This window comes from Dama dama, chromosome 31, assembly GCF_033118175.1.
Source record: "Dama dama isolate Ldn47 chromosome 31, ASM3311817v1, whole genome shotgun sequence".
Lineage (NCBI taxonomy): Eukaryota > Metazoa > Chordata > Mammalia > Artiodactyla > Cervidae > Dama > Dama dama.
In genome coordinates, this window is record NC_083711.1 from 33,916,545 (window position 1) to 33,939,020 (window position 22,476).

At 38.7% G+C, this 22,476-nt stretch overlaps 1 pseudogene; it reads left to right on the forward strand.

Annotated features, from left to right (window-relative positions):
• The first annotated feature begins 19,720 nt into the window (after nucleotides 1-19,720).
• On the forward strand, nucleotides 19,721-20,143 carry LOC133050162 (peptidyl-prolyl cis-trans isomerase FKBP2-like; annotated as a pseudogene).
• The last annotated feature ends 2,333 nt before the right edge of the window (nucleotides 20,144-22,476 follow it).

The window sequence follows — 22,476 nt, forward strand, 5'->3', positions numbered from 1 at the left end:
GGGATAACTGATATTTACCTTCCCCCACAACAGAACTCTGTAACCATTTCCATTTGCCTTTTGGATCTACCAAATTACCAGGGCTGATCAAAAGCTGTTGTAAGCTGCTAAATTCCAGTTCCCCTCTTAAATGTTCCAAGCAGCCACAAAACCCACTCTCCAGTGTTGCTGATTATCTTCTGTCATCATCCTTCTCCACACCAGTAAAATGATAAATAATAAAAAGCCAGGAGGAACACTAACACATCTCAACAAGGAACATCTAACTAACTGAATTCCAGGGTGCTGCGTTGATCCAGTGAGATTTGGTCATTCAGAAATTAGAGAGCTGGATGAAACTGGAGCCTATTATACAGAGTGAAGTAAGCCAGAAAGAAAAACACCAATACAGTATACTAACGCATATATATGGGATTTAGAAAGATGGTAATGATAACCCTGCATGCAAGACAGCAAAAGAGACACAGATGTATAGAAGAGTCTTTTGGAGTCTGTGGGAGAAGATGAGGGTGGGATGATTTGAGAGAATGGCATTGAAACGTGCATATTATCACATGTGAAACAGATCTCCAGTCCAGGTTCGATGCATCAGACAGGGTGCTCAGGGCTGGTGCACTGGGATGACCCAGAGGGATGGGGTGGGGAGGGAGGTGGGAGGGGGGTTCAGGATGGGGAACACATGTAAATCCATGGCTGATTCATGTCAGTGTATGGCAAAACTGCTACAATAAAGTAATTAGCAGCCTCCAATTAAAATAAATTTAAAAAAACAGAAATTAGAGCACAACTATCACAAGCAAATTGAGACATACATTGCTACATTGCAATGCTTTGCCTGTTAGGTGTTTTCTCTATATTTTACCTTGTTTTAAAATTGTTTCTATTGAGAGATTTAAACCTTAATTTTTTTTTCCCAAAGAGCTGCTAATTATCCATAGGTAATGAGTAAACCAAAGTCTTTCCCATCTTCAGGGCTATTTAAACCTCTTATATTTTTTTTCTATTTGACAAAGAGCATCTATTCTGTTTCAAGTGTCACAGAAAGCTTACTGGCTCCTGCAAAAGTAAATTCTTTTGCATGCAATCTAAAAGTAAGGCAAAGTAACTTAACAGGCTTCCCCTTTACCCCCTTGCAAGATGGATATCCATCTTCCAGATACCATCAGCCCGTAACAGTGGGAAAACTCCAAGATGTCCACTGTTTTGTGCATTAAATAAAGTGTGCATTGGTAATGAACATTTTTACAGTCAAGGTTGATGTTACAAGGATTTAAGATGCAGAAGCTCAGCAATAAAGTGTATATATAACCAACAGTCTTGGGAAAAAATTGATTGAATGTGGGTTTAAAATCAAGTGTTACCCAATCATATGAATGCTTTAGTGTATTATTAGGTATTTTATTCTAACAAAAACTTGACTTCTATGCTAAACATCTGAGCAAAGGTGTATTTGCTTTAGATTAATACTTCTATATAAAAGAACTTAATTTACTTTCAAGAGCTCCTTGCTTAATTATTTACAGCTTGTACATAATAAAGGGAAAAAACATATTGTGTGTTACTGTTAACTATTTGAACTGGCAGGATATTCTACTGCTTAATCACAGCATAAAAATCCTTGCCCATAAGCATTTGTTATAATCACAGTTGGCTTTGGGAGAGTTGTTGATATTAAAGAATTCTTATTTAGTTGATATATTAGGTCAGCATTCCCCAAACATTTTGGCACCAGGCACTGGTTTCATGGAAGAACATTTCTGCCTGGATGGGGTGGGGGTGGGGATGTTTTCTGGATGATTCTCATCAGGAGTGTGCAATCTAGATCCCTCATATGCACAATTTAAAGCAGCGTTCACACTCCTATGAGTGTCTAGTGCTGTTGCTGATCTGACAGGAGGCAGCACTCAGGCAGTAATGTGAGCGATGGGGAGCGGCCGTAAACACAGATGAAGCTTCACTCACTTGCCCACTGCTCACCTCCTGATGTGTTGCTTAGTTCAATGGAACATGGTCAGTTCTTGGAGGTTGGAGACCCCTGTATGAAATAAACATTTGAGATATAGGAAAATGCAATAAGTGAAAACTGATGTTCCATAGTATATTTTTATAACTCAAATTCTTTAATTTGCCCTCTGTTTCCTTCCTACTAAGGCTGGCTTCAGTATTCCCAACTCAGAAAAGAAGATCGGGCCCACAGCCTGACCTTTCTGACTTTACCCACTGATGATGCAGCGTCCCACATATCACCCTACAGAACTGAGACACTCATTTCCAACTGCTGAGAGTCTAGACTGGTGGCAATTTTCAACTGAGTCTCTCTCCCAAATTTCTGGAAGCCAGATGTTCTCAGACTTTAAGTTTTATTAGAATCGTTGGGAAAGCTTAGAGCCCTCAGACCTCTAATTTAGTAAGGGGTCCAATATTCTACCTTTCTAACAAGCACCAGGATGATACTAACTCCGCTATTCTGAGAACCATCCTTTGAGAACCACTGCCTTAGACTGAAAAGAGGTACCTCACCCAAGGTCACATCTCGCTCCCTAGAAGGAGCCCAGATACATTGGGAGTGAAACTGCTAGGATTCCTGGCTTCCAAGGACAAAGCTAAAGGGTCACTTTAGTTCCAGACATGCTGGTGAATTCGGCTGAGGCATTTATCACTGCACAGCATTTCAGTAATTTCGTCTGTCCAATCCTATGTTCATTTTCGTTCTAAAGCTATTGATCCTATGTGTACTACAAGACCCAAATTGATCCACTTAAAACTCCTATGAAACATATCAATGGCTCTTCAGTTTCCCCAAGAATGCCATCCAAACTTGTGTCTATTTTTTGTATTCTTCCCAATTCTGGATTACTATGGGAAGTAATCATCTATGGGAAGATTCCCTGGAGGAGGAAATGGTAACCCACTCCAGTATTCTTGCCAGGGAAATCCCATGACAAAGGAGGCTGGCAGGCTACAGTCCATGGGGTCACAAAAGAGTTAGACATGACTTAGGGACTAAACAACAACTGGCTACTGAATGCTTGCTGGATAAAAAGTGTACAGATTCATAAAGTCCTACCTTAAATTATCCCTCCACACTGCCTGATAGTACTAGTATGTGTGTAGGTAGTTTTTCCTCCCTCTTTCCACATTATCTTTTTTTTCATTTTCTTCCCACCTCCCATTCCACCATTTCCTAACATACTCTCAGATGTACTTTTCATCACCTTACCAAACTGCACAAGCCAGATGCCTAAGTTATCCTCCACACACCCTTTCTGTTATTCCAAATATCTCATCTAATATCAGGTCATGATGTTTCTGCATATAAAATATTGCTCCAAGTGTCTGCCTCTCTCCAACTATCTATTTATGCCCCACTGTAGACAAATATAAATTCTCATTCTGATAACATTAAACCCTTGCTGACTAGACCTAGGATTTTGTTACTTCCAATCTGTTTTCTACCTATGCAGTAATTTTTCCCCCCTTTAATGCATTCTTTCTACATTTTCTACCACAAACATGCTGATGACCACCTCTCTTCATTCCACGTATACACATAACCATCTCAGAATAAAGCTCGACTATTAAAGTCAAGACTGTTCATGATCCAACCCCTGCTTATATCTCTTGCCTCATTCTATATCCCTACATATAATAAAATATGCTCCAGTTATACTAAACAAGCCTTGCATAAGCCACTCATCCAGTAAAAGACCATCTTACCTGTCTCCTGAGAAACCTGTGTGCAGGTCAAGAAGCAACAGTCAGAACCCTGTATGGAACAACTGATTGGCTCAAGATTGAGAAAGGAATAAGACAGGGCCGTCTGCTGTCACCCTGTTTGTTTAATCTATATGCTGAGCACATCATGAGAAATACTGAGCTGAATGAGTTAAAAGCTGGAATCAAGATAGGTGGGAGAACCATCAGCAACCTCAGATACACAAATGATACCAATCTAATGGCAGAAAGCGAAGAGGAACTAAAGAGCCTCTTGATGGGGGGGAAGGAGGAGAATGAAAGAGGCAGTTTAAAACTAAATATTCAAAAAACTAAGATCATGGAAGCCTGTCCCATTACTTCATGGCAAATAGAGGGGGCAAAGGTGGAAGTAGTGACAGATTTTCTTTTCTTGGGCTCTAAAATCACTGCAGATGGTGACTGCAGCCATGCATGAAATCAGAAGACATTTGCTTCTTGGCAGGAAAGCTATGACAAACTTAGACAGTGTGTTGAAAAGCAGAGACATGACTCTGCCAACAAAGTCCTATGTAGTCTAGGTTAAAGTCTTCCCAGTGGTCATGGACAGTTGTGAGAGCTGAACCATAAAGAAGGCAGAGCACTGAAGAATCGATGCCTTTGAACTGCGGTCCTGGAGAAGACTCCTGAGTGTCCCTTGGACAGCAAGGAGATCAAATAGTCAATCTTAAGGGAAATCAACCCTGAACACTCATTGGAAGGACCAATGCTGAAGCTGAAACGCCAATATTTTGGTTATCTGATGCCAACAGCTGACTCACTGGAAAAGTCCCTGATGCTGGGAAAGATTGAGGGCAGAAGGAGAAAAGGGCATCAGAGGATGAGATGGCTGGATGGCATCACTGATGCAATGGGCAAGAACTTGGGCAAACTCCAGGAGATGGTGAGGGACAGAGAGGCCTGGATACTGCAGTCCTTGGGGTCACAGAGAGTTGGACATGATTGGGTGACTGAACAACAATAGCCATCAGTAAAATGGATCTGGGTTAAGAACACACATACAAAAGTTATGGCAACAAACTTTAAAGCTCTCCAATCCTTTAAATATACCCTCAGATGCTTAGAAGTTGGTCATGAAATTCCAGGTTGAGAAGCACTGTTATTAATGCAACCCACTAATACAAAAGAAAGAGAACTGTAGAATTTTAGGGCTGGAGTGGACATTAAACCAGAGCAAGTCCAACTCTCTTATTTTCCAAATAAAGAAAATGATGTTAAGAGGATTTAAATCACGTCAAGTGGCTATTAAAGGAGGAGTCAGAATAAACTGGGAAGAAAGTGGGAAAAGTTGAAGAAAACCTGTAAAATACCAAGGAAATTGTTTACGTGGTTGTGGGGTGTCACCATCAATTCTGAAACCCAGATAAACCTAATGTGTGCATGCGGGACAGGGGACAGACTGGAAGGTCAAATCCTGTACTGCTCTCTCAGACAGACATGGTCCTTTTCAGAAGGCACTGTCGCCAGTGCATCTTTGTTGAAGTCAATGGATACCTAGAATGACAAGATGTTCTTAAACCTTCATCCCCTTAAACATACTGGGTATAATTCTAATAGCTAATACCTCAAGAAGAAATGCATTTTATATTAACTGGTATATGGGCAGGAAGCAAATATACTTGTGCACATAACTAAATAATAATTGTTTTTCACAAGGCAAACTCTGAGGTTTCTTATTTTGTTCTATTTTAAATCATTAAGATGAGGGCTAACTGTGACCTGCTTGATTGTTTTCACAGTCTGTTAATGGATTGTAATCCACAGTTTGAAAAATAATGTGGCCATGATTTCTCATTATTTAGTCTGAATTTGAGTTCTTCTTTATGTCCTCTTATCCATAGTAGCAATAATACTTTATAATATCCCTAGTATATTTTGCCTTCTTGGTAAATTGCACTTAATCTCCTGTAATCTTTATTAACATTAAGCCATGCAGTAGACATAAGAAGGATATGTATTTCAGTCAGCTCAGGCTGCTACAACAAAATACCACAGATCGGGTGGCTTAAACAACAGAAATTTATTTTCTCACAATTCTACATGCTGGAAGTCTGAGATCAAGGCGCCAGCATGATCAGATGCTGGTGAGAGCTTTCTTGCTGACATTTAGACGGCCACTTTCTTGATGTGTTCCCTGATGGTAAAGAGAGAAATAAAGAAGGCTTCTGGTGTTTCGTCTTACAAAGACACTAATCCCACCATGAAAGCCCCACAATGATGGCTTCATCTAAACACAGTCACCTCTCAAAGGCTCATCTCCAAACACCATCCCATCCATACTGGAGGTACACCTTCAACAGTGAATTTTGGGAGGACTTAATTCAATCCAAAGATCAATGTAACACAAAGCTCTTTCAAAAAAAGTGTCTTCCAGTTCTGGTGGAAAGGAAAACATGGGGAAAGTGAAATTGAAAGGTAAGGTAAAAAAGTCCTATGTAGCTTGGAACCAAAATTTTAAGCTGTTGCAAACATCCATATTAATGGAGGAAGGCTTATTCTTTGTTTTAAACTTGTAAATTTTAAAATATTAAAACCCTCTGGAGAAGCAGCCTAACAACATAAGGTAGCTATCACTGATGATGGACTGATGAAGGACTAATGATGGCAAGACACAGGCAGAGAACAGGTCATGAAATGGTGACCTCTTCATTCTCTGGGAAAAGTGTGAAAGAAATCCAGATGTTTTCACATGACAGAAATCTTTGCTAAGATTTCCTCAAGGATTACCTGAGGTGTGCATACTGGGTAGGTAATGGCCAGCCTCTCAGGAATCTTCTTCATCAGAAAGAGATGACAGTAAGACACTTCAAGAAAGATACAAGGACAGAAACCAAGGCCTGAAACCAGGCAAGGTGATCTACATCTTGACAGAAGCCAACCAGACAAGAATAACGTAACAGTATATACGTGGTCTACGTGCCTAAAACCGAATGGAGTAGGAGAGGCAGGATGGAGACGAAGCATGCAAGTCTGGATACGGACCTCAGTGATACAGAGAAAAGCAGAAAGAAATGGCTGTTAAATAGAACAGCATGTAATATATTTAATTGCTAAGTTTGTGACTTAAACTGTGACACTATTACACTTCACTTTTCTGTTATGGTCTCTCTCCATTAACATATTCTGACTTGTCATTTTAACTTAAGAAAAGTATAAGGTTATTTCTAAAAATATAACATAGGTTATCATAAGAAGCTTAGGTCAAAAACAATGTGACTGCATGCTAATATTTTTGGAACCAAGTAGTTAACTCCTCACTATCATTTGCTTCAAAAAAAAAAAATGATAATAGATTGATTTATGCCACACATTAATATCAGGAGTGTCACACAAATTTGCACAAAGTTCTCATTTATAAAACTGGAGTTCTTTGTACCACTTTATATAAAAAACTACTCTATTCTTGGGAGTCCTCCAAACTATATGAAAAGGAAAACGTATAACAAGGTTTCAACCCAAGATGAATAGCGCACCATTTCTGGCTAAATTTGTATCTGAGAATAGAATGAACTCCATTGGCCAGGGCGCATCACTATACTATAGCCACTGGTGCTAAATTTCGCTAGTTGTGAGTGATCACTGACCTTTATTGTGTGCTTGCTGTGTACTTATCACTGTGTGGGAACTGGGGACACACATTGAACACGGCAGAATTCCTGTCCTATGAGCGCTGATTGCTTAATCCCCAAAACAGAAAAGTTAAACAGTTACAAAATATTCATACTACCATCTGGGACATGTTTAATGTGTTACATGAGCAGAGACGAGGTAGGAGGATCTTCTTGCTGTGAAACGGGGCTGTGTCAGGGAAACTGAGGGACAGATTCACAGACAACTGGACTGAACGTGTCCTGGGGAAGGATGCTTTGTTTTGTGTTTTAAATAACAGGAACAGGGACACAGACATAGAGAACGGATATGTGGACACGGAGATGGGGCTCATGGTGGGGACGAATCGGGAGGTTGGGATGGATGTATGCACACTGCCTATAGGTAAAACAGATAGCTAGTGGGAACCGGCTATATAGCGCAGGGAGCTCAATTCTCTGCTCTATGGTGACCTAGATGGGTGGGATGGGATCTGGGGTGGGAGGAGGTCCAAGAGAGAGGGGATATATGTTTACATATAGCTGATTCAACTTGCTGCACAACAGAAAGTAATACACTGTCAACAATGACATCCCAATTAAAAATATCTTAAAATGATTTATTTTTAATATTAACAGACCCAAAGGAATCTAGTAAAAAATCATAGAATGGAGTATGTTGGGGCCACAAAAATATTTGGAGATTAAACTTTGAGGGTTTACCTCATGATGTCATGGCTGGATTCTATGACAAATAAGCCATTTAAGGATAATTTTTAAAATACATGCAACAGTTACTTATTTTGAGGAGACTGCAAAATCCATTTGTAAAAATCAATACCAGTGGTTCTAATATTACCAGAATGACTACTTGTGACTGGGAATAAAATATCTAGCAACAACATCATGTGCCAATTGAAATATTTTTGTGCTTCAAAATATTTAGACGGATAAAGATGAAGTAACTTGAAAAATTCCTTGGTGATTAAAAAATGGCTTAAGTGGTGGTGATGAAATAAGATTATAAACGCATATTTTGATCCAAGTTAGGTCAAATGCACTTTCTCAAGAATTTTAAAAATTGGAACAGATTCCAATGGGCTTTGGGTGTTGAACCATGCAAAACATGGAAAGTTAGAACTGGAACAGTCATGCTTGCCCACCAGCCTTGTTGGGCAAGCAGAAAGGCCAATTGCAGAAGAGTGAAGAGAGAGGGAAACATAACTGAACCTGGTCTCTAAAGTCTCCTGAATTGGCAAGCAGGTTCTTTACCACAGCTCCACCTGGGAAGCCTAATTAAAGGCCATGTGAATGCAAATGGAGGAAGGAAGAGACAGGAGCAAGTTGTCATCTTGGTTTCTGGGTCGTCTGGATTGCTCTGGTTTGAGTGCTCTTCGTTTTAGTTTCATGCAAAGCCTGGCTGAAATTCTTATCCTGGATTTCCTGAAACATGCCAATACTGTCTCAGGTTTTGCCTAGATAATTATGAGTGGATTTTGTTATATCTAAGCCAATAATTAACACACTTGTGCCTTTCAAAAGAAATGAAAAGGTAGCCTAAGACCAAGAGGAAAAGACAACAAGCTATTTAAAACATAATATACATCTCCATCACTTTTACTATTGACTCCACTGAATGAAAAGTAATAGAACATAAATAAATTCAAATATTTCACTTCCATTCCTCTGGGGTACATAGTAGAACTAAAATTATATGTAATTTTAGCTGAATGAGATGACTTCATAACTTTATCCATAATATTCAGTTTACGGAAGAAATGTATTCATTTTACCATTTCTATCTTTATTGTTTTGTTAAGTAGATTAAACTAAAATGCTCACAGTGATCCTGGAATTTCATTTAGGATTATGATTCTTTCCATCTGGAAAGAAGGTTAAAAGAAGGGTGGTTGATTAGCTATTTATTTCCAAATACCCGAATATATTGAGAGTCTAATTGAATTTTTTAATTATCCAGATGTTGGACATATGTAAACTTTAAAAATAGAAAAAGGAACTGCCACTTAATAAGTCATAGGTTAGGGCAGCATTAGGAATAGAAAAAACTTTAAAGAGATGAATGTGGCCTTAATGACATTAACTTTACATTTTCCTATTGAGTGACTACTCTCATCATCCTATTCTGTATTAAGTTACTTTATAGAGACTCTCCTTACTACTGGCCCCCTCTAAATCTCTTTTCTTATTAACTCTTCAGAAATTCATTCACACAAAAAGGATTGATAGTTGCTCAGTGTAAGCCTTCCCAGGAGAACTGTCATTTTAAGCCTTTAATTAAGCAGAATAATCTTTTACTGCAGGATTTTTTAAAATGTAGTCAAAAGAAATGGGAGTATTTGAGGAACAAGAAAGTTTGATGCCTCTTATCATACCAGGTAGGTAACCACTCCCTCTCTCTCCTTAACAAATCGGGTTTTGTTTAGCAAAAAAGTGTTAAGCAGAAGTAATTATCACACTAATTCTGTCTTATCATTGTAACTGTTATCACTGCTATTCTCATTCATGAGTGATCTTTTTCTAACCTGAAAGTTTATATGTTCTTCCCAAAAGAGAAAAAGAAAAGAAAAAAAGGAAAATTAACTCAGTGAAGGGTTTTATAGATGATATCGAGGAGACATGGCACCAATAGCAATTTTTATAAACATATATAAAATAAAACAATTATATACACTATAACAAAAACAAAAGAGATAACTTATTCATCTGATTTCCTGCTTGTTGATCTCTTACAAAGTTCCACAAAAATTTGCAATACAAGTCCTTAAAGCAAATAATGCTGGTAGAGTTCCTAGATGGTCAGTAGGTCACCTAACTACCATATCATATTTGTATAGCAATAGGGATGGACTCCAATTCATTATTACATCAAGGGAGGAGCCAACATTCCCTGAAACAAGACAGCTCAAGTGGCAGATCATGTCGTTGGCCAATACGCCAAGTAGCTGCAACCACAACAACTGAGCCCTTGATCAGGACTGGGAAAAGGTCGGTACTTCATAATCATACAATGAACAAAACCCCAAAGCTTAAGTGCTAAGGTCTGTCTCTCTCCTAGGTCTGATATCTGTTTCATCCTAAGTGCAGTGGATCACATTAAACTCCACATGGGCAACAGCTATTATTCTATGATTATTTTAAATAAGTCATTCTCCAGTAGGACAGGTATGTGGGAGGTCTGGCTATTTGCCTTTGCTTTTATAAAAATATAAAGTACAATATAGAGATTTAATAGATGGATACCTATATTGATTCATCAAGTACTTGCTCTTCACTCATCTTCCAACAAATACTTTCGAGGGACCGCTGTGCCAGACCGTGTGTTACAAACAATACATACACAGACCTGGGACCTAGGATGAAGTATAGGAATGGGCTTTAGAATTATGATGACTGGATTAGAATGCCCTGCTGCTAGTAACCAGCTCTGTGACTTGAGCAAGCTACACATACTCTCGAAGCCACATTTTTTGTTCCTTAAGATAGATACATTTGCAAGGTTGTCATGGGGATTAATGAAAACATAGGAATAGCACCTAACATTGCTATAGTATTCCATCTTGGTCAATTTATTTATATCACTTTGCTTAAAAAAAACCTGATAAACAGGCAATGTAAGTAGATTCTTAATTTAAAAAGCATAAATGATCAGGCAACAAAGTATAAAAATATTAGTATCAAATTAAAAAAGAAAAGCTCTTTAGTAAAACACAGGGGGTGCCTTTTGTTGAAATAGTGTATTAGAGGGCATGGATGCATTAAAACGAAGAGAGTATTTGTAAATAGCTTTCTCCAGAATTCACACTGATAATCATTAGTTGTTAGGCCATTTGTCAGTGGGAAATATATCAGTTCTCAGTGATTAAAAAAAGGGGGGGGGCTTCTCAAAAAGTCTCCTCACATACAATTTCATAGAACACATCTAAATAAGTCAGTAGTGTGGGTGGGTTGCTAAGGAATGCTGTAGCTTAAAGCACTTATGTTATAGCTTTGAAAACATGGGTCCGTGTAGAAATGAAATTACAAGAATTAAATGGTCAAATCTATCCACAAGCCCATGTTTCAAAGATATTGTGTACTCGTTGTAGATTGTACAAAATCTATTTGTAAACTGTGATCCCCATGGGACTTCTGCTGGAGAGAGATGCCCATGACCGAGGTGAGAAGATGTTCACCACAGGGACAGGAACAGTGTTCCCCATACCTTCCTGTAGTTGCAGGTTGAAGATCCTGAAATTTAACACACAAACCAAACACTGCCAGCGTTCTGAATACAATATTGCTCCAGGGGTGTTAAGTAAGAAATGAACTGAGCTGACTTACTCTGAAGGAACTGACTATCTAAAAGTATTCCCATTCCTGTTTCTTCCTGAAGAATTTAGTTTCCAAAAGGACTGTTGCTGTTGATCAGTCACTAAGTTGTGTCCGACTCTTTGCGACCCCATGAATAGCAGCATACCAGACTTCCCTGTCCTTCACTCTCTCCCTGAGTTTGCTCAAGCTCATGTACATTGAGCCGGTGATGCCATCCAACCATCTCATCCTCTGTCATCGCCTTCTCCTCCTGCCCTCAATCTTTCCCAGCATGAGGGTTCTTTCTGATGAGTTGGCTCTTCGCATCAGGTGGCCAAAGTATTGGAGCTTCAGCTTCAGCATGGACAAGCATAAAGGCAAATGTATTTTTTTTAGAAAATATAAATTGCCCTGGTCTCCTGTTTTTGTAAGCCAAACTTACTCCTGAACCAGGATATTTCTAGCATCCAGTGGGTATACAGTCAGAAGTTCCAATACAATTCAGGATAATATTAAAAGTTCAGTATATATAGGTGCTCTGGGGAAGACTAATAATTTAAATAAATGGGACACATCATCCTCAACTAAGTTCAGTCAACCTTCTGCATCAACAGGATGTGGGACCTGCAGATACCAAGAAATGATTTGTCCTATGTCATTTTACATAAGGGACTTGAGCATCTGTGGACTTTGGTATCAAGTGTGGGTCCTGGAACCAATACCGTGTGAATACTGAGGGATGACTGCTCCAAGTTTAAAAGCATCAATCAATCCCCAGCAACTGATGCTTTCAATTTATGATCCTTTCTCATCTCCTCTTGAATTCCATTTTACAGATGAAGAAACTGATACACAATGACTCTTAATTACTCCAGGAAGAAGTGCCAGGATGCCAGTGTTCTAGTAGAGTTATACTTTTGAATCAATCAAGTAGGTGGAAATCAAAGGACAACTGATGAGATTCATAAAATAATCTAATCACCAAATCTAATCACAGAGAAGAAAAGATTACCCAAACATTATTCCATTACTAAGACAGAATACAGAAAAATGATCTAATAAGTAGCTTCTAAATCTGCTAGTGAAAAACAAAATAGGACTGAAGTAGTTGAAGTTCCATATGAAGGTACGTACATCGGCTGAATGTGTAAAAGGATTATTATCATATTCATATACAAGTTTTACCTTGAGACATTGTCATCTTTGCTGCTTCCTCCCTTAAATGAAGATAGTTAAATTATTTAATTTCCCCTAAATTAAAATGAAGTTCATGAAGGAATACATTTTTGAAATTAAAATCTACGATAAAGAAGAAATTTTATAGAGCTTCCATATATTTGCCATCATTTAGAGTACAAAACTGAATCGGCTGAAGACTTGGAAAAAATACACTCCAGGGAGCCATTCAGTATTGGCAAAAGAAATATACTCTGTTTTAATGTTTTGTTGTTGTTGATTTAATCACTTGTTTCTAAAACGCTATGATCAAACTCTTGGAAATCCAGGCTCCTCGGTTTCTTTCATGGATTCTATGGGACTATAGAATAAGTTAGTTTTCATCTGAGTTAGGATCTTTACTTCTGTAGTTCATCAACCTCATCTGTCACCTACATGTCACTGAAATGAGAAAAACCTTAGAAGGCAGGAAAAAATTAAAAACAAATTAATGTGGGAAGATGATATAAATCAAGTGGTGAAGCCAAGAGTGAATTATCAAAAGATCTTTCATCAGGAGTGAATACATTTTCCTTTCTCAAGAGGAACCCATTATGTGTTTTTGTTTGCACTATTATACATCAAGGGGCATATTAAAGAAATAGATTTATTAGGATTTAGAATGTGTTTTACTCTGATAGGAAAGAATAGCAGTCCTTCAAGTTTAATTTGAAAAGGCTTAAACCATGAAAGTCTACATAGGCCTGGTAAGTAATGAATGCTAAGAAAAACAAATACTATTTTTAACTTAAAACACATAACAAATCCTCTCCCATGAGAAAAAAATACCAAAACAATACCAAGTTAGAATAAGCATTATTTATTCTATCTAAAATCCTCAGAATTTATTCACTCAACTATGACAGTTTGAGGTTTTTATGGCAAATCATGTTCTGTTTACTGAGAAGGAAAAGAAACAATTAAATCAAGGGCTGCTCGTGTTTTCTAAGCTTGTTTTTCTTCTGAGTTAAATTGATTGGCTTTACCAATCGGTTTTGGAAGACATCTATATAAAACAAGAGTTTCAATAAGGAGTTTGAGATTGCCAAGCAATTTGAGAGAACATCAGAGGTAGGCAGAAATTCAGAGATAAAGAAAAATTAGCTTTTCTATGGTAACCTACCTATAACTTGTCCAATCATCACACTTGTTAATTAAAGAAACATAAGTAGCCATGTTGGAATCTGTGTAAGAGAGACACAGACCCAAAGAGATTAGTAGTGAGAAGAAATATCAAAGCGTTGAATCCGGTCTAAGAACAGATTGGAGAGAGTGACTATTGCAGTTGGAGAGGTGAACTATTATTGCAACACAGAGGATGCTCTGGACAAGAGATCTGCTAGTGTCTCAACAGTTAAGCATGAAAAGGCTTTTCTTTTCTAGGGAGAAGTCAACAAGGCTAGAGAGAACCAGATGTGGGGAAGAGGGATGAAGGATGACCTGAAGAGACAACAGATCAAAGACTGGTTTACTGTGAAGCCCACTACTCTTGACAGGGGCTTGTCAGGAGAGTTGGGTGCTGGCTTAGGATGAAGGAGGTCAAAATTCAGGGACCTGGGGAAAGGAGAAAAAATTAAGTGTGAGTGTTCTGATTGATTAGCAGGAATAGGCAGTTTAGCAAATCACTTATGAGGCAAAGAATGGAAATTTGGAGAGTCTATGTCTGACTTATCATAGGTAAATAAGGGCACATCTGTGAGTTGCATCTAAATCATATAGGGTAGGGTGGCTTCTGCAGTATGCTGTTTGCTGGAACACAAGAGTGGGGGCATTTCTTTAACCTTTGCTGTTTCCTAGCATCAAATGTGTGTAACGTGCATTCACGCTCAGTCATGTCCAACTCTGTGACCCCAGGAACTGTAGCCCACCAGGCTCCTCTGTCCATGGGATCATCCAGGCAATAGTACTGGAGTAGTTTGCCATTTCCTCCTCCAGGGGAATTTTCTTGACCCAGGGATAGAACCTGTGTCTCTTGTGTCTCCTGGATTCTCAGGTGGGTTCTTTACCACTGTGCCATCTAAAGGGCCAGGGCAAAGTCTTAGTGTTTTAATGTGACTCCCAGCTCTGAGCCTTTCTTCTTCCTCTTGACCAAAAAAAAAAAAAAGAAAGAAAGAAATGTTGTCCCTTATCCTCTCCTGCTACAAAGATCCTGGAAGAACCAGTTTGCTGTCTCAAGTGCTAGGGCAGGAGAGGGGAAGGAAGAACGATGTTGGAAAATCTTTAAAGAAGCCTTTGGACAACAACATGTGAGCTGAAGATGCCCTCCTAAAATGATCATGGTCCCTTCAACAAGATAAAAATCACCTAGAAGGGACATAGTATTTCATCAGATCCCTTCAGTGACCTGGGAGAGTCTCGACTGGAGTGTGCAGTTTGTTACCAGAGCTCTGAGCACGGGAAGTACTACGTGCATTCTCTGAGCAGATGCAGGCTGCAGAACTGCAGGATACAAGGAGTTAAGTGAGTTTAAGGCTTTCAATAAGTCGTCAGGCACATATTGGCGACTGGGTCTGGCTTGAACAAGAACAAAAAGGTCACCTCTGACAGAAGATCTCATCAGGGTGAAAGTATAGACCAGTGACTTTATTATGCCCCAGAGGCTCAGAGTCAGGAGGTGTGTGAAATTAAGCAGGTGGAGATTTTTTTCCATCCTGGGAAATAGATGCTTGAATAAAGCATAAACTTGAATAAAGTTCATAAACCTTTGAACTCCTGAGTCTTATTTTCTTAATCAAGAACACTACTTACCACTTTGATGACTTTTAAGTTTATCTCAAGAATTCATAGGCTGATAAGAGCTTGAGAAAAAAGTACTGTTTTTATACATATACAGTATGCATTGTTTTATACATACTACCACTATTAAAAGCAATGAAATGCACCATAAATTATGTCATTAATTCCATAAGCCTGAAAGGAAATTAGTTCTGCTCATAAGTAACAAAATGCTGATGGTTCTCATTCAATTTCACCATTTTGGAGCATTTAGAACTTTTATCACTATTGTGATAAATTAGAAGTGGGAATGTAGGCTGTGTTTTCTCTAATTTTGTAGTAATAATGCCGTTTCTGACATACTTTGTCTCTGTCATCAAAGTAATATGATTTGCTTCTTAATTACATTTCTGGGTGAAGGTAAAATAACAAAGAACCACACCAATGAATTCATCTCCTTTTAATATATCTTACAGTGAGCTTTAGTTAATGTTGAAGAGATGGAAAGAGGTGCAGGAAACCAGATTAGATTCTCCCTTTCTTTGACCTGTCCTAGTTTACAGAATGTTATTATTCTGCATTCCATATATTAAATATAATTACATTTTAGTGTCATCTCCATTTCTCATAATGTTGAAGTGTTCATTGTAGCTTACCAAGAAGCCTTAAATATGGGTATATGAGAAGCCGAAATGAACAAAATGATTCCAATCCTGTTTTCTGTATCTCATTATCAAGGCTTTATTTAACCACTCTCCTAGAAGAGGGGCAGCTGCACTTAAATTATACCATCACCTAATGGAGACCACCTAGAGAGACTCCAAAAGTCATATGCACAATAATTTTTAGAGGCTTTCCATCACCCTTTATTTAGCAACCTCCACAATACCTATCTTAGCATTTGGTGGATGATTCTGAATCTGAAGCATCATTTTCTCTCCTAATCATCACACTCCATGGTTCACGTAAGCTCCTTTAGCCTGCAGTTTCTGTGGTCTCTGAAAGCAATCCCCTCTTTGTACTACTTCCAGCATAGATTCAAGCCACGAATAGCAGTGGCTAGAAAAAGCCCTTCTTCCTCTTCACCCCCAACAAGGAAGAACCAGCCGAGGACAATATTGTAGAGCGGGCTGACCTCAGCTGACACTCCAAAAACGTTTACTTAGCACTGCCCTAGATGTGAGTAGAAATAAAGGTAAATAAATAGAGGGCCCAAGCCCTGCAGAATCTGGCAGTGTATTAATGCACCCGGGAAGATTCTGAGAAGTTTATTCACACTAAACTGTTATTAGCTGAGAAGTGTTAGCTCCATCAGGTGCTATTGCATCAGGTTTCTTAGCAACCCAGTTCGTCCTTCCCTGGTTGGGCGGTAACAGCAGGAGAGGCTGGTGACTAGGTATTGTTGTGTGGGAACAGCTTCTCAGGGAATCTGTCAGAGAATTATAAAGTTGCTCAACAGAGGCTCCAGAGAACAGGCTGTCATCCTATTTCATCCTGGACCTTTTAGAGAATGGGCTCCCTGAAATGTCCCTGAACAGATTCTCTGCTAAGAGGGCAAGTGTGCGGAGCTGACCTTGGAGCCAGAAGTCTTAAGAGACTCATTTTCTCATTAAGGATTTTATTCCCTTTAAAAGCACCATAATGTAGCTTGAAAAACTACTTTCCTTTAAGAGCTTGTCTCACAGCCTGATGTACTTTGCGGGGTAATGGCCACAGAATATAGGTTCAACTGGCAGTAATCCTAAAGGGCACCATATCAAGCGTTCTGAACATCAGGAATTTTAGGCTAGGAATAAAGTGGCCTCCTGAGTGAATTTCACATTTCACTGAGTGGATAGAGGAGATGTATACTGAAAAAAAAGGTTTTGGGGGAAAAAGTCTAGACAGACTTTTAATAGAAGATATCTGTATTTCTATCCATATAAAAATACATAGATATAACATAAAACATATATCATATATATAGATAAGATGAAATATATAATCTATATAGATATTAAATATCTATATATAAAATACATGGAAATATTTTTGTTATCTATATATCCTATAATACCATCTGTGTGTATATATAAGTGTACATATGTAATTTCTTGTATTCAATCTGTGGTTATTTAACAGCAAAAAATGAAAACCAGGGGCCAACCTACTTACACAAAAATTTATAGAATATTCCTTTAGTTTGGTCTATAATCATAAAACAGTAACCTTTTTTACAAATGAGAACTAGAGGCCAGACTACTTATCGAAATTTAGCTGAAAAAAATTCTGATGACCTCTTTTATCACTTATGCAGGTCACTGAATATGCTTAGGTTTAAAATCTATGAGGACTGTCCTGCAGGTTAAGGCCTTGGCCAGTGAGCTTGGAACAAGGCTTCTTTCATCTGTGAACAGACTGATTCAATAAACTGTTGTTAGCAATGAATGATGCCGTGTGTTCCTTTGCCCTAATCCCAAAGTGTCATTTATATAAGTAAGGAGAAAAACAGGAGCATGTGGTTTTCTATCGTTTGTGTATTGTGTAACTTGTCATGAAATTTTTCCCATACTTGCTACCATGAAATACCCAGTAGAAGACAGAAGATGCCCACCTCTCAGAGGTCAAATAGAAGGCAAAGCATGACAACTGGCTGTTGACACAGCCTGGCATCTCAAGTCTAAGAGTGAGACGGACCATCTCAGGAGCAGAGACCAGATGTACTGGAGGCACTTGAGGAAGAATGAACCACTCTGTCTTGAAGAGGGCTAGGATGGGATTGGGCTTCCCTAGTGGCTCAGATGGTAAAGAATCTGCCTGCAATGCAGGAGGTCCAAATTCGATCCCTGGGTAGGGAAGATCCCCTGGAGAAGGAAATAGCAACCCACACCAGTATTCTTGCCTGGAGAAGCCCATGGACAGAGGAGCCTGGCAGGCTATGGTCCATGGAGTCGCAAAGAGTTGGACAGGACTGAGCAACTAACACTTTCACTTTTGCTTTCTTTCAGAACGGGATTAGCAGCCATTTCCAGTTCTGCCTGGAGCCATTACCACCTCAGTATTAGAATCTAATGTACAACCTGGTGACTATAGTTGGTGACACTGTATTGTATAATTAAAATTTGCTAAGAAAGTAGAACTTAAATGTTTTCATAAAAAAACTAAATATGTGAGGTGATGCATATGCTAATTTGATGGGACTATGCTAATTTCATACCTCTGTACACATATATCAAATCATCACATTGTATACTTTGTATATGTATCACAACTTTGTCAATTACACAACAAAAATTAAAAAAAATAAACCAATGAGGTTGATATCTGATTATTAAAGATATCCGGAGGAGAAAATTTATTAAATGTTATTAGAAAAAAATCTTCTGGTGTCTCTCTCCTCAAGTTCCAAAGGGTTCACTCAATCTTTAAAAAAAAAAAAAAAGTATTAATTAATTAAACAGAGTCTGATGAGAAGGAAGGGGATCTGACCTCAATCAAATAGCTCATTATAACACATGACAATAACATGTCAGAAGAAATAGCGTGTTGTAGACACTCAATAAATGTTTTGACTGAGTAGTAATATTAGTAATTATGAAAAGTAGATAATGTCTGAGGAACTTACTGTGTACGAAGTAAAAGTGTTAGTCACTCAGTCATATCTGACTCTTTGTGACCCCAGGGACTGTAGCCCGCCAGGCTACTCTGTCCATGGGGAGTCTTCAAGCAAGAATAGTGGAGTGGGTTGCCATTTCCTTCTCCAGGGGATCTTCCCAACCCAGGGATTGAACTCCGGTCTCCTGCATTGCAGGCAGACTCTTCACTATCTGAACTACTAGGGAAGTTCCTGTTATGTCCTAAACACCTGGCTAAACACTATATTCAGGCAATTCCAGCTGAAACACATTTTTCACAACTGATTTGACAGCAATGCCTGACCTTACTTAAAGTCATTTGATGGCAAAACTTCACCTGAACAGCTATGTGACTATTTCTAATCTTTTTTAATTCAGTTTAGTGTGAGTATCTGTGTACTTCCCTGTAGAATAATTAATATGTTTGACGCTACTGCTCAAACTCTGTCATGGGGTATTGTTGATACATAGACTCTATTTAACCTTTCTTTAAAAAATAAAAATAGGGTCATGGTGAGGAGAGAGATGAGGCTGAGCTAGGTCTTGACAGTACTGTCCATCTGCCTGGGCACCCTGGTCACGGCCACAGGGGCCAAGGACAAACAGAAGCTGCAGATCGGAGTCAAGAAATGGGTAGACCACTGTCCCATTAAATCATGGAAAGGGGACGTCCTGCACATGTAGTACATGGGGAAGCCAGAAGATGGAACAGAGTTTGACAACAGCCTGCCCCAGAACCAGCCCTTTATCTTCTCCTTGGACACAGGCCAGGTCATCAAGGGCTGCGACCAGGGGCTGCTAGAGATGTGTGAGGGGGGAAAGTGGAAGCTGGTGATTCCATAAGAGCTGGGGTATGGAGAGCGGGGAGCTCCCCCAAAGATTCCAGGTGGTGTAACCTTGGTGTTTGAGGTGGAACTGCTCAAAATCCAGCGATGTTCAGAACTGTAGCCAAATTGGAGAGGGGCAGTGGAAAGGCCCCCATCAGGGACCAGACTGTTTAAAGAAAGAAAAAAAAAAAAAACCATAACCTCCCCCCAACAAAAAGAAAAATGTCTTAATTCTAGGGTACTTCCAGTCTTGTGGATTTTAGACAAGGTTGTAGACACTAAGTCCTTCCAATAACATTTGACTGAGTGTTACTATTTTATCTATTTTATGATTGGGAAACTAAAGCACAGAGCGATTAAGCAGCTTTTCTAAGGTCACACAGCTGGTGATAACTGGAGTTAGGTCCTGAATTTAGACAGTTTGTCATCAAGACCTATGATATCTACCCACTGTTTTGTGCTACTTCTTATATGGATAATGACACATAATAGAGAATCAAGTTTCATGATAGGATAATGGAATGCCTCTGTGTAACCTATAAGAAACTATTTTATAAACAAGCAGAAATGCTTTGTATTTCATTTTGGACAACTAGTCTAATGCAGTGACCAAGAGCTATAGGTATGAGAAAGCAATATTGCATAGAAGAGGAACAGGACAAGGACACTTTATCAGCGGCAGGTCCTGGGAAACCCAGGACATCAAAGAAGCAGCAATCATCAGAGGAAGATCTTAGGAATCTTTGTGTTAGATGTCTGGAAGAACCCCAAGGCAGCACCGGAAAACAAGGACCAAAGAAATCAGAAGAACTACAGACCCACAGAGATCCAAGAGGTGATTGAAGATCTCTGCTTCCCTTCATGTCCCACTGGGATTACAAGGGTCGCAACCAGCTTGCTACTAGAAGCCCTTCCTCGTATTTCCCTCTGCTGAGTGAACAATCTGTGATGGCAAGTGTAGAGGTTACCAGGGGGAAAGGGAAAGAAACAGCTTGCATGATGCTGATTATTCTTCTCAATAGCATCTCTGGGGAAAATGATCTTCTAGTTGTTTTTTCATATTTAGAAATATACTTAAAATAATAATAACAATAAAAGGAATAGAGAGAAATTGATGTTTTCAACAACAAAGGGGAAGGAAAGGGGCCCTTTGTAAAATAATTGGCTACCATGAAAGGGGCCAGAAGGACTGCAAACAGATGCTGAGGGCAAGCAAGAAGGAGGTCGAAAAAACAGATGCTGATGGCCATAAGAGAAATGAGTTTTCCAGAGAGTTCTGTTACATTATGATGTGTTTTGGAGCTAGAAGGTGCTAAGGTGAAATAACTCTACAAATAAGGAGAGGATAATTAAGTTTGCTTGTCTCTGAGCTAAATGCTGGCCAAGTAGAATGGATTGCTTAACGCACCATCTGGAGTGGGGTCCAATTTATCCAGGGACTCTCAGGCCTTGACTATGAAATTAGAAAGGTGAGTTTTTAATACTAAACAGAGATGTTTACTGAGGGCATGATGATTCATTTTCTAGCATGTTTTTATTAAGCAATAATATTTGAAGAAAACCCTTAAAGTATTCTGAGGACAGTGACTTAAGGTTGTAGCTACATGGATTCACAGAAATGTACAGAGATCATTTTGTACAGAGATCAAAAGTGATGGTAAAACAAGTTTGTTTAACCTTGAGGTAATGCTGGAGTTAATTTACATGTGGACTTTGTGTGATTTGCATCAGAGACTAAAAAATTATTCAAAAAGATTTAAACTCTCCTCCCCTTTTATCCATATAATATGGCCCTTTGCCAAAGCACTTGGATGAGTGTCTAACAGAAAGTTCTTATAAGGCTGACAAATCAACTAAATGGACCTTTTTAATCACTATAAAAATGAAGCATACTTGCAGAGATCAGAATGCCAATTTTTTAATCTGAAATTTCTTTCAGAGAAATTACATTTTAAACTATTGAAAACCAGCCTAGAACTGCTTATAGCACAGCAATGCATTCATGCCACTATTATTAGTGGCCAGGAAACGCCACTGGAAAGTCAAAAAATACACATTGTGTTAAACTATATGTATCAGAAGTTTTGACATAAAATAACCTGTGTTTTAAAATAAACTTTGGGGGTTCATTTTACGTTCAAGATCTCTTGAGTTAAGAGGCAAGAAGAAACTGGGTGTCTTTGTGTCCTGGGACAGAAGGTAAAGAGTAGAAGGAAAAATTATGAAATGATATTTCTTTTAAAAATAATTACTTCAACACAGTCATCTAATTTAACTCTGGTATCATGAGCTATAGTAATAGTCTCTTGTTTTTGTCTGTTCAGCCTGCATTTTCCCCCTTTTTTGTGGCAATCATGAACTCTATTTCTGCTTGCAAAGTAAGTCAGGTAAATCTGGCCCCATTTCACTCTGCTCTGAGGGATGATAAGTAGACACATCCAGTCAAACACATTT